This window comes from Rhea americana, unplaced genomic scaffold (genome assembly GCF_003343005.1).
Source record: "Rhea americana isolate MKP2758 unplaced genomic scaffold, rheAme1 scaffold_377, whole genome shotgun sequence".
NCBI classification, from domain to species: domain Eukaryota; kingdom Metazoa; phylum Chordata; class Aves; order Rheiformes; family Rheidae; genus Rhea; species Rhea americana.
Genome location: NW_028186509.1, coordinates 327,196 through 340,208, shown reverse-complemented (window position 1 = coordinate 340,208; position 13,013 = coordinate 327,196).

Sequence of the window (13,013 nt, the reverse complement as noted above, 5' to 3'; positions counted from 1 at the left end):
GAAATATGCTCTGGGACATACTTTCTACCTGCACTATGAGAAAATGTATGGAATGATTTTCAGATTCAGCTGCAGACAACTGAGACTTGCAAGGACAATACCCTCGTGTTCCCAGTTACTGCCTGAAACACATACAAATCCTCTTCCCTCCTTTTAACTTTGTACAATACAACTATAAAACTTAGTTGATGCTGAGAGTGCCTGCAGAACAGTGGCACCTGAACTCAGGTCATTATGGTACTCCTTCCTCCTCTGCTTTCCCCGTAAGAGGCCTGCTGGGATCCTCTTACACGGCTGTGGCTTTCTGGTTGTTGTCACAGCAATGTGAGCCAGAACAAGCAAAGAGTGGTCTGTGCTCAGAAACCCCAGATTCAAGTGGACTTGATTCTGCCTTCTCTCTGTCTTCTGTTTGACAGGTCACTGAAACTGTAATGCATTTCTGCATCTCCATTTTTCTATGACAAAGTGAGTCTTAACACTGGAAGAATATGTAGGAAACCACAATGAAGTTTCCCATTTAATGAAATGCAATAATATTCTAAACAGGATTAGCAAGATTCAACAACCTCCTTCTACATATGTCCTCTTGCCTCAATCCTTCATCGTTTTCATTTAATAAGCACAGTTAACTGAAGATACAAATCATGTCACTGAGGGAGAGACGGATAATGAAGGACCACTGAAGCACTAATCCAACTAATCTTGCCTTTGGCTCTTGAATTTCTGTAGATCCCAACAGTACATATTAAGTTCCAAATTCACCCAGTTGATTTCAGTGCTTCCTTTAGCCTACAGGGTGCTACATCTTTTCATTGTGTTTGCGACCATTTGAAACTAATTTATTTTAAAGATATTAATATTCTTCATTGATTTAAACTGAAACAGACTCCAGTTGTTGGCATTTGGGGCAGATTACAGAAATAGGGTCAGATCCCTAGCTGGTGTGAATCCATTAAAGAAAACAAAATGACAATGAGGATCCTGGTTTATCTAGCCTAGATATAATGCCCATTTTTWATGACTGTATCAGGAAAAAGACTGCCTCCCCATGAACATTAGTGGACCAAGATGACTGTACACAAACAAGGATAACAACATCTAGGTTTGATTTTCCTCATCTCAGGACATTAGGGTGAGTATATTACAAACCTTATTGCAAATGAGGACTAATCTACTGGCAGCATCCCACTCCCTTGTACAGTAACACTACAGCCCAAGGCTTACATGCCTGAGCTGATGTACCTTGCAGGGTGCTCCCACACATGACTCTCCATCAGCCAGCATTGGAAGCACATTGAGAAAGGCCTTCTAAATTTTACTTTGACTTCAAGTCAGTTGTGCCAGAAGTCCTGTATTACTACCACTCAGTACAACACAGATTTGCCTCCAGTTGGCACAACACAGCCTTTCTTGCACCATTATCGACTGTCACCTTGTAGCAAATGGGCCACTGGCTGGAGTCACACTGCTCCTGCAGGGCTGTCTTAGCTAGTTGGGCAAGGTGAACAAATGAACATTTAACCCTTTGGCTTTCAAAGCCAGAATTCCTTCAGGGACCACACGGAGCTTCCACAAGCCCAAACTGAGTCCCACCAGCTGCTTCCCACATCCCCTTTAGGGCCTCTAACTTTGGGCCCTCATGAAACCGAGAAACAGGATCAGCACCTGGGTGAGGAAAGCAGGAAGAAAGAGTTCAGTACAACCCCCAAAACCACTGTTTCTGGCCTGAGCATAGCACCTTTCCTCCCTAGAGCCCAAAGCAGGGACATGGTCAGACCCCCTTGTCTGTGTTAATGTTGTAACATTTTGGGCATCTGGAAGCCTGCCAAAGCTGGCAAGAATCAATCTCTCTCCATGACCACCCCAGACTATACTAAAAGTAGTCACCTACAGGAAAACCAAGTCTAGACTTCAAGACCCTGGGACAAAAAATCCACAAAACACAGGCAATATCATAAGAATCTTCTCCAGATGTGTACTTCCTAAAAGCAACTGTGGTCACATGCCAGTGGCACTTGTTTCTTACAGACATAAAACCTAATCTGAGGAAGATGCATCCTATTTTATGAGTCTTACCAGTTTGGCCTCCCAGTCTGGACTGAACACTGCCTGTCCAGGCATTTAGGCTCATCATGAAGGAGGGAGAATTATTGAATAACAACCTGTAAGGGAAAACCTGAACGAATGAGCATTGTGCCCAGTCTGAAGTTTGTTTCCACCTCCCAGCAATCTCCAGCAGTCATTTCACACACTCAGGCTGGTTTCTGCCTTACGCTGGTGCAGCACAACGTTTGTTTTGCGCCACCACAGATCGGCTCAGGTCCCCTCTGCCATGCATTTGCACTGACTGAGATGCTGGAGGGTGCTGATGCCTGTGCAAAAATGGCCCTGAAACAGCTGAAGTGAGCGCTGCATGCTGATGGCAAAGGCAACAGAAAGGGGGCAGCGGTCACTGCCCCATGTTGTGGTGGCTGAGGGACACCACGGTTACACACRTGCCAGCAGACTGCCTGGTCCCAGGGCACGAGCACAGGCCAAGGGCTCCATCAGCGCTGCCCCAAAATGGCTGAATGACTTTGGCCTGGGCCCGTACAGAAGCTAACGCAGACCATGGCTTCTGCCTGGTAAGCCCTGAGCATGCAGCCACCCTCCTCTGGAGGGTCAGACAGCTTAACGGTATTGGCATGGGCTGCCCCCTGCGCCACGCCTCAGGGCCCCAAAACAGTCTGGGACCCATGGCGTCCCCAACACTGAGAGACAAAATGGCGCCAGCTAGGGGAAGGAGGGGGAAAATGAGCCACCCGAGTGTGCTGATTGGCTGCCCCGATCGGGACGAGTGATGCAGTTGGTTGCTGGGCAGGCTTGGGTCTCTTGGCAAGCACACGTTTGGTGCGGAGGGCGGCGYGCCGCGGTGCCGGCCTAGGGCTCGGCCAGGGCGCGGGGCGGGCCGCTGGGCATTAAAATGTGCGTGCGGCCCCTCGCTCCCCGGCAGCGGCCTGCGCGGTGGCTGTGCAAGCCCCTCGCCCCACGGGGACACCTGTGGGGTGCGGGCGCAGGGCGGCCGCTGCGCAGGGTGGGCCGGGGAGGCGTGAGGGTGCGAAACGGGCAGTGAGGAGAGAGCCGCGCTCGGTCGCCAATCCTGAGGCGCCAGGTCAGGGCAATTCTGTTCCTTTGTCCTTCAGTTGGGAGGGCCAGGGGCACACATGATGCAAGTCAAAGTACGTGAACAAGTAGGTCAATGTACAGTGAGTATTTTCTTTGTTCTGAGCAGCTGGGCTTTGCTAAGCCTCCTCCTGTGCCAGCCKGTAAGACAACACACTGACAGAAGTAGTGCGGAGGCCGTGCCGGGCAGGAGCTGCAGGAGGAGCAGCACCGCTGAAATCAGGTGAGAGCATGTGTGAAATATCCAATGTGTCCCTTAGATTCTGGGACCAAGAACGTTTCCTCACTTGAACAGTATTTCTCTAGCAAGCAGCTGATACTAAGTTCACATAGCTCCACCATCACTAGGCTTATTTAGTGCCTTAACCCCGGCCCATCTTATTCTACATGTATTCTAATACACACTACAAAACCTCCCTCGCCGCATTTTCTTTTACTAAAGTGTCTTTAGCCCATTGTGGGGTTTTGCTTAGCATCTTTCCAAGAGAGAAACATGTTGCTCTATCCATGCAAAGTTAAGAATCTTGCCTTGTCTTCTGTCCCTGCAACATCCAAGARGTTCATGTGCCAGAAAAATAGACTTCTGGTCCCCAGGCTGATTTTGGGATGCTTTATACTATCTCTAAACAGCAGGTTAATTTCAGCTGACACTTATTTATGAAAGCACAAAGTCTGGTGAGGTAATAAAAAAGCCAACTCCTAGAGAATATATAGCATTAGATTTTCCTACCTAACGTGGTTTTATCTAGAGATTTATTGAGTAAAATAAAGATTTGGCTGGCAAATAACATTATCAATTTCTCCATAATTTTAAATCTTTTGAAAACATAAACAAAAAACAGATAAATTTCTTTGTATAATATCTACTGTGGGGTATAAACACACTTTATTCAGTGGCTAGCTAAGAAAGCGTAAATTAGATCTTTGGGAAATGCACATCTGAATTATATGACTTGTATATTTGGAAAACCTGTAGGATCTCTTAGTATCCAGGTGAATGTTAATTGTAAGTAACAGCTGGTTACTGAACTCTGAGGTTTCAGTGTTGAGTAATAAGCCCACTGTCCTTGTAAAACACATGAAAATTTCTCTTGTCTCTATCTATTCTATTACTTATATATGTTTAGAAGATTTGAAGTCTGAAATCAGTTTCCAGAGAGCTGAATGAATACAACTGATCACTTGTAAACTGACTTCCCTGTTGCCTTTTTAGCATTTGGCAAAGAAAGACATCTGCTTACATGGCCTGATTCTCACTTCTGCTCAGAGTAAAAGGGTCGTCACCGAGACTGAGAGTCAGACCTTTGACTGGGGCTGAGATCCCCATTCCCCCCGATATCTTTGTGTCCAGAGCAGGGGCGATAGCCCACGATTCCATAAACAAATCTGCCATTCAGAGCAGTGAGGTTGAGAAATAATGAAGTCAGCACATTAGTGCCTGGCCTGCTGAGCTCACACTGCTGAAAGCTGCCAGTGGGTGAATTTCCCAGCATTTGGAAACTTTGTCTCAGTTCTGTAGGTTTGCTCAAGTGTGCGATGGCTGTTTGCAAGGGAGCTTTCCTGCTGGGTGGGTTTGCTTTCCTCCTAGCAGCTCAGAAAAGGTGAGAGATCTCCTTCATAGTTTCCCTACCCCCACTGCCGCCCCTCACTCACCCCACAAAGACAATGCTTTCTCCAGTAGGTCCCCTCTGCTAAGGAGCTTTTCCCTCTCCCAACTCCCACACTGGGACATTTTTCCACATTTCCAGGATTATGGCCACTTTCACTTAGATCTATGTGTGTTGCCTTCATATACAAAGAAGCACTTGGGGACGGGATTAGTAGGATTAGAAGAGAATCACATATGTCCAGTTCAAGCAATTGGTATTCAAAGCTTTACACTTTCAAATGCCACCAAGAGAGAGAAAAGGAGCTGAGCCTTGGCTTTGCATTTCAGCACCTTCTTGAGGGGGACAGTGCTTTTTTATCAGTGTTTAAAGCTGTGGTTTCTGGAGATAAACAAATTCTTCCCTCTGTTTAATCCAGCATGATGCAGCACCAGCAACCCCTCGCCACAAACTCCTTTGCTTCAGTAACACTAGTGGGTCTCTAGTATAATCCACTCAATTGTGCACTGACAAGAAGACAGAAGTATCATAACTTTCCTGGTTTTCATTTTAGAAGTTCGTTGTATGCATTTCTAGCAGTCTTTGCTTGGATTTGGTACACAGTTAAAGGCCTTATCCTATGCAGTTTTTWAAAACTATTTCTTTTCTGTGGTTTGAAGAAAATGAAGCATCACTGGTTTAGAGCATAAAGGCATGATCCTRCAAAATTGTCTAAGAGTCCCTTTGCTCAGGCTAAGTTAAACTCCTCACATCTCCTCATTTGTGCAGGCAAAACAAGACTAAGCAAGCATTTTATGTATTTCTTAAAAAGCAGTAGAAAAATCTGCTATTTTCTCTTCCATTTTTGATAGATTATTTTCTTCTTTGCCTTTAGGGCAATGACAGTAGTGRCTTACTGATAAGGCACAGTCTTTGTTAAGTAGTTTGCATTTTGACAGTCACTCCAATTCTAAGCAAACCATATTGTTTAAAATGAGGAGGAAGATTTTAATATTAGTCAAAGTAACAAATCTCTCTGTAGTGGAGTGAGAGATTTTTGTAACAGAACAGGTGGAGTTTTTTTAATACATTCGCCCAATAATTAATGCATTCATTCTTTTGTTCAGTCAGTTTCTGCTCACTAGGATAAAAGCTCTTGTGGAATACTACATTGTTTGCTATGACTTAGAAGAGGCAGGAGCATATGTACCCACATGAAAGAAAATACTTTTTTTCATACCCTGAAGAATATCTTTTAAGTGATCTTTTTTGAGATAACTGTGTATTTGTTTTATAATTTTCAGTYCAGGAATAAAAATTCAGAGTATGTAAAGTAGGCTGAAGAAGATTGAATTTCCACTAAAATATTAAAGATATTTTCTTAATTATTTATATTTAATTTTATTCTTTAAATGCATTGATTTCTGCAGCAGTATTATCYGCAGTCAGTATGTTTGATACTAATCTACTAATACCACCAGTAAGTCATTATAAAGCTCAGCAGGTCTTTATTCTTATGAGTAAGATAGGCCAAGTTTGCACTAATATTTTGTTAATTTGCCATTTTTTTGCAGCTCCGAGGTTTTATCTAAGTCTAATATCAGATAAAAATATATGGGGAAGGGTACCATGAATGTCCAGATTAAAGAAGCTAAGTGTTTAAATTCTGATGATTTTGATAAACTACAAAATTTTGCAGTGCCCAAAGGACAGTATGAGATTTCAGATGGCGGAAACCATTAAAAGTGGTGAGAGTATCAGGTCTGTATGTGTGCCCAAATCTTCAGGGAGTTCAGAGCAGTTCACAAACACTAATAATGCAAGAACTGGAGAACTGGTCCTCTGCATTTTAGCAAGGAGGTGGCAATACTGGCAGAATCCAGAGCAGCTACACATTCATCATCCATTTCAAGTACCTGCCAGTGTGGACAAGATGTTTGTTTAGTAGCAAAGCCAATGTGAAAAACAGAAGACAACTCAAAGCATATATACCCATGAACTTTATTTTAAATAGAATATTATTTTTAGAACTGACAAAAATATTTATTTTTCTACTGCAGCTGTGGACAGCAGTCATGAAGAGCTCTAAAATCGAAAATGCATAGAATCTCTTGTTTCTTTCCCTTTACTTTTTATTATTCTCTTTACTGCTACCCTTTCCTATCTGCTTTAGCTATCTATACAGGTAAATGAAGGTTCCTCACATCTTGCTGATGCCTCCATCTTTGCTGGGCCTGTTGGTCTCACTGAACTACAATAATAAGTTATTAAAGAAAATAGCAGACTACTGGTAATTACATAAGGACATTGCACTACTGAGGAATGGGTRAGATAAAATGTTTATTTGCTTCTCTGTGAATTGATGTTCTGGCAATTAAGAGGCAAAAGATTTTCCTCATTTTATGGTTGTGTCATCCCTCTCCAAAATGACATTCTTTGTACTTGGGAGAGCGTTGGAGCTCTCCCCTGGGWAAACATACAAAATATCTGAAAGAGAAGAGGGAGTGGCATAGGGGCAGTACAGACCGCGTGTTTCCCTATGCACAAACTGATTGATGAAGGACTATAGCTCTTGATGTCCCATTCTTTCCCAAGCTCCTAGCCAGCAGCATGATTACATGCCATTTCCTACTGCTGGGCAGAGTACTCAGCAGTGCTAACCTTCACCAAGGAATCATTCATTTCCCCTGATTTTCCTCTCAAATTAGATTCGCTGACAGTATCTCAAGCCACTGAATTCCAGATGAAGGTAGTGACTCATCAGGGACTATGTTAAGCTTTCCTGCAAGGAAGTGTTTTACTGATAAAGGGAGAGAGATAATGACTTCAGGCTAGACCTGGATACATGAAGCTGCTCTTAGTGGACACTCAGCTTTGGTTCAGGTACAGAAGACTAACAAGAGCAATGACTACCAAAGAAGTGTTAGTGAAATAGAGAAGATGACTTGCTTTTCACTCACATATTCTTCCCGGAAAACAATTTTACTCAGCATCAGTGGCTGAAACGAAATTGTAATCTCCCTTAGCTGAGCTTCATGTCTATAACTGGCATGGGCTCTCTTAAGATCTTATTATTAGCATTTCGCTAATCAATTTCCTTCTTGAGAAACAAATATGAAAGGGCCTGCCCCCAATTAAAGCATTTTTATTTAAAAACTAGATGATCTCATTGCAGTAATTAAGCCCTTCCTTACAGTACTCACTGGTTCTTTATTGCAAGGAACTGCACTGGTAATTTGAGTTTTAGGGGTCTGACCTCTAAGTCTATTGAAACAGAAGGACATCAGTCAGCTTCAGTAAGGCTTGGTTCTGGTCCTGACAGGCCTCATAATAAGCAAACAAACACTACAGTTTGTCAGTGTTTCAGTGGTTAATAATTAACCTTTGCTGATGAGAAAACATAATGTCAGTGGATCCARTTTTCTTTCCTTCTCTCTATCTCTTAAGAAACAGAGATAGCCCTTTTACAATCCTTATTACTGAATACCTGAATATTTTCAAGCCTGCTACAAGCTCTCAGGAAATGTGGACTCCCAGTAATACATTGGCAAATCTGTGCRTGTATTTATCAGTCATGTAGCCCATTCTGATCATGTCTTGATCTAGACTGAAGAACCTGCAGCCCAAGAAGTAGTGCTGATGGACCCTGCACTCCTCTAGTCTCCCATGAAACCAGGGCTGTGTGTTGGTTTTAAGAGCAGGTCGTTCCAGGGACTGCTGTCTCCTTTGTGCAAGAAACATACTTTTCAGAAGATGAGAAGATGAACTTTTCTTTTTCTTTTTCTTTTTTTTTCTTTTTTTTTTTCTTTTTTTTCCCCTGCAGGTGTGGTGAGACAATGACCACTGGACTACATGCTGCTGACACTATACTTTTCTGACGTGCCTGCTTTCTGAACATTATTCTTCTGTTTCAAATAGTGCTTGGTGTTATTTTCTCCAGTGTATTCTATTTTCCATTTGTCAAAACATCTCTACATTAACGGTGCAATTATCACTAAAAATGGACTRCATGATTTGAGCTGCAACTTTAAACAAGATGGGAATAGAGAGTGATAAAGTGATTCAAATTATAAGGGAAAGTGTGGTTTAAATGATGGGAAAAAAAGAAAAAAGAAAATTTGTTTCATATAGTAAAGCCTTCCTGCACCTTCAAAGTTTCAACAGCTTGACTAAAAGTAACGTAGCAAGAGACCTGGAATTAATCTATAAAACCAGTCTTATGTGTTAGCCGGGCCAGATTTTGCCATCTTTGCTGGTGTTCATTAGCATCTCATTGCACATGTCGTCCCATTGATTCCAATGGAACAAGCCCACACAATAGGGTTCTATTCAAGACCGGTGAAGGCAGTCCTTACACCCATCCCCAAACACTGAGACACGGCAAAGCTTTGTGAATAGACTGCAGATAATTTTTGTTGTGTCTTCTAGAATATGTACTAACCTATTAACAACCCGTAAATATTCGCTTGAGACAGGCATTGTTTAAAATTGAGATACAAAATGAGACAAGGATTTTTTTTCTTTCTCTTTAATGAGCCATCCATGCTTTCTAATATCCAGTGGAAGAGTTATTCAATAATTTCTATGACTTTGTTTTCATTATAGCTATTTAAAAATTTGAATTTAAYTTTTTTCTTTCTTAGACAGCAAATATTTGAATCTTTAGTCTTTTTAACACTGATGTTTTCACTGTGGCCCAAAGACAACTTTATACAGTGGAGAAGTGTATGAAAAAGCAGCACATCTGGGGTTTCTGGTGAGGAGAGTTTGCAGGGAGTCTCATGTACTTTCTCTCTCTCGTTTTGGTTATAGCTGATATTTAAATAGCCTGTGTGACTTCAAGACTAACTCAGTCACAGTCAACAATCTGCTAGAGCAAGGAGGGAAAGTATTCTTAAATGTCAGTGGACAAGTTTCTCTATTAAATGTAGTATCTGGAGGAAGTTCGTAGACACGTAGATGCAAGCAACAGTAAGTGATGTGAGAGACAAGAAAGACAAAGAAAYCTCTCCCATTTGAGAATGCTAGCATTTTAGGTATGAATATTGTCTGAGGACACAGAACATAAAGGCAAAAGAGAAAATAAATACAGGCCTCTGAACAGTATTACTACCCTTAAATGCAGTACAAACTAGCCTTGATTCCAAATTAATTAAAAAGTTTGTTTTAATTAAAAAGTTTGTTTAAGACAAGAATGCCAGATTTAGCCCTTTTTGTGTATCTGAAGTGTGCATCACAGTCTTATCTCTGTTACTGGTGGATGCTTTCAATATTTTGGAGGCACTGCAAATTTTAGCAAGCATCTGAAAATAAACGACTTAGTGGAAGCATATTCAACAATCCTAGCAGTTTTTTCTTCTTACATTTCAAAGACAGCAAATTATTTCACATTTGGCTAATACMATGGCGCATTTGATTGCTTTGGAAATATTCAAACTGATTTGCTATAATCTTTATGCTAAATAGAATATAGGCTTCAGATGCATGTGATAAAGAGAAAATAAGGGAATGAAGTACAAACTGTTGATTAAGAGTTTTTTATTGTTTACAGAAACCAATTTCAGGCTTTCCATAGCAAATGTCACATATCAGAGGTTTAACAATTTACACACATCTAATTAGTCTAATTAGTCTTTGACATTTTAAATTTTATTGCAAAGTTTTTATACCTTTTTTTTCAGGAAGTTTTGCAAATCGGTATTTAAATACAGAAAATAAAATGTCATCCTTCATTAACTGCACTGAAATTCCCATTAATTACCSCTCAGTTATTTTTCTGTAAGGTTATAATCTCCTAGGAAGCAGTTATCTAGTGTGGACCCGATTCTGTCGTCATCTGAAGGATACTTTGACCTGAAGAAAGGGCTCCAGGATCATAGTGAAATAACAGGCACAAATTTTGTTCTGACTCATTGATGTCAACGGGTTCGAAAATGCATGAGCAGAAAAGAAAATTTCCTGTATCCAGATAGTGGGATATTATCTCCAGGTTTATTTGACTGGAGAATTGCAGTATTTTAGGACAACTTTCTAATCCATTTGCAGTCATAAGGGAATTTGATACTACCCTCACAGTATGGTCAAGTCTGTTTCTAGAAAACAAATTTGTGATAACGAGAATTAAAATAGACTTTAAGTCTATTCGCTTTTGTGTTTCAAAAGTGTCAAATAATGGCATGTTATCAATCTGAATTATACTATCAGTCTAAATGCAACCCAGTAACACATTTTGAACAAAACCAGCATGCATTTAAGGAGTCTTGACTGTCCTCTCTTAAATAAAAGGAAACACAAGCAAATTTAAGCTTTAGCTTCGAATACAATACAGTACCATTAATTCGTAGCAACATTCATCTGAAAGAGAGCTGGCTGAGAGCTGACTTTCTTCTTAAGAAGTGATCTGTGTTTCATTCTTGGTATCAGTAGCTACATTATTATAATACTAAAATGTATAACTTTATACTAAAAGCACAATTTTCAAATGACTAAATTAAATTAAAAGCAAACTGAGATAGCAAAGCCAAAAAAAGCCTTCTAATAAATTCACAAGAAAAATACATAATATTGATTTAATCAGTTTCCATATTACGAATSAGATCCTGAGCTGCTGGTAAATTCGTTCTTGCTGCGTGCGGGAAAAGTACATCACATTTCCACAACAAACGCTGTGAGAATTCAAAATTAGGCCGTGAAGTGCATTCATTATTTTAAATTCGATAGACTATATTTAAAAACACATAATTTCCGCTGTGAGATACCTCGAAAAATCAAAACTGCCCCATGAATCGCAAGTCGCAGTCATGCCTTTAGACGCCGTTGCAATTAAACTTTCAGTTGGGCACGGATTGCCTTTCCCGTCCGTGTAGGGTGAGCGCGGGCGCTGCTCCGAGCACCTGATACTCCGCGCACTCTGGGGGAGTTTGCCTTCTCCACGGAAAACAYACTTCCCTCCCTCAGCAAATCTCTCTGTCTTTATAAAAACAGAAATTAAAAGGGGGTAGAGGGAAGGGTTGATTTGACTTAGTACCGTTCAGATACCACTATCTCCCTTCTCCTATACCCCCGGTTATTAAAACACTTCATTTTCTGAATCGTAGAGCTTAATTTCGTTGAAGTCGGGGTGTGTTTTGCTCCTGACCGGAGCGGGCGGCAGCGCCGTGATCCCCTGAGCAGCCCCGTCCGAAGTGGGGGGGATCGCTGTCCCTTGCGACACTTCAGCGGCACCGGCCGAGACTGGGCGAGCACGGGGCGCCCAGCGCGCAGCCCGCGCCCCGCTGCGCGCCCCGCGCAGGGCGGGCGGCAGCCGGCACCGCCGGCGGGGCAGCGCGGCCGTGTGCGGGCGGCTGTGCCGGGAGCCGCACTGTCGGGTACCGCTGCTCCTCTGACAACCCTCCTCTTCTTCCTCTTCTTCTCTCTTCTTCTCTCTTCTTCTCTCTTCTTCTTCTTCTTCTTCTACTACTACTCTCTCTCTCTCCCCTCTCCAGCAAAGTTGCCCCCCTCCCCCAGAAGGCAAAGGAAAGCAGCCCCGGGAAGGCTCAGCGCCCCAGGCGCCGTGAGAGCCCGGCAGTCGCGCCGGGGCAGTGCCGCCCTTTCCGTCGCGGCTTCGCGAGAGAGTYCGCCTCTGGCGAGCCGTCCTGAGCCCGCTGTTCAACTCTCTTTTCCCAGTTGTTTCCTTTGTCGCGTTATTTCCCAAATCTTTSCTTTGCCTCTCTAAGCAGAGACCAGCCCCAGTTGCGGTCCCGCCGCCCCGTCCCGGGGCGGGGGATGCTGCGGCCGGGGGCAAACGGGACGCCCTCTCCAACCAGCCGCAGAGCGCTGGGGAGCAGCGACATCGCCGGGCCGGGGGGGCGAGTAGAAATGGAGCCGTCACATCGCTCCTGGTGGCGGCCCGACCTTTCCTTCTCGTCCCACATCACAGGCCAGGTCCGCCCCCGCGGTGAACCCCAGGCCCGGGGCCGCAGGGCAGCGCGGCCGGACGGCAACGGCGCCTGTTGCTCCCCCGACGGCACCTTCTCACCTTCCGCCTAAGCCCGCTTCGGCCAGGGCCGGGCGTGGGATCCTCCAAAGCCCCGGCGAGGTGAAGCCCCTCTGCCCCCCGGCCCGGCCCCTGCGCGCCCACCGCCCCCCTGCGGCCCAGGGCGGCCCGAGGGGGCGCACCGCCCACCGTCGGCCGGCAGCTTCGGGCCCCGCCGGCCGGGACAAGGGGCCTCCCGTCCGCCCCAGCAACGGGGAAGCAACCTCTCCCCCGGGTTTCTAAGCCCGGGG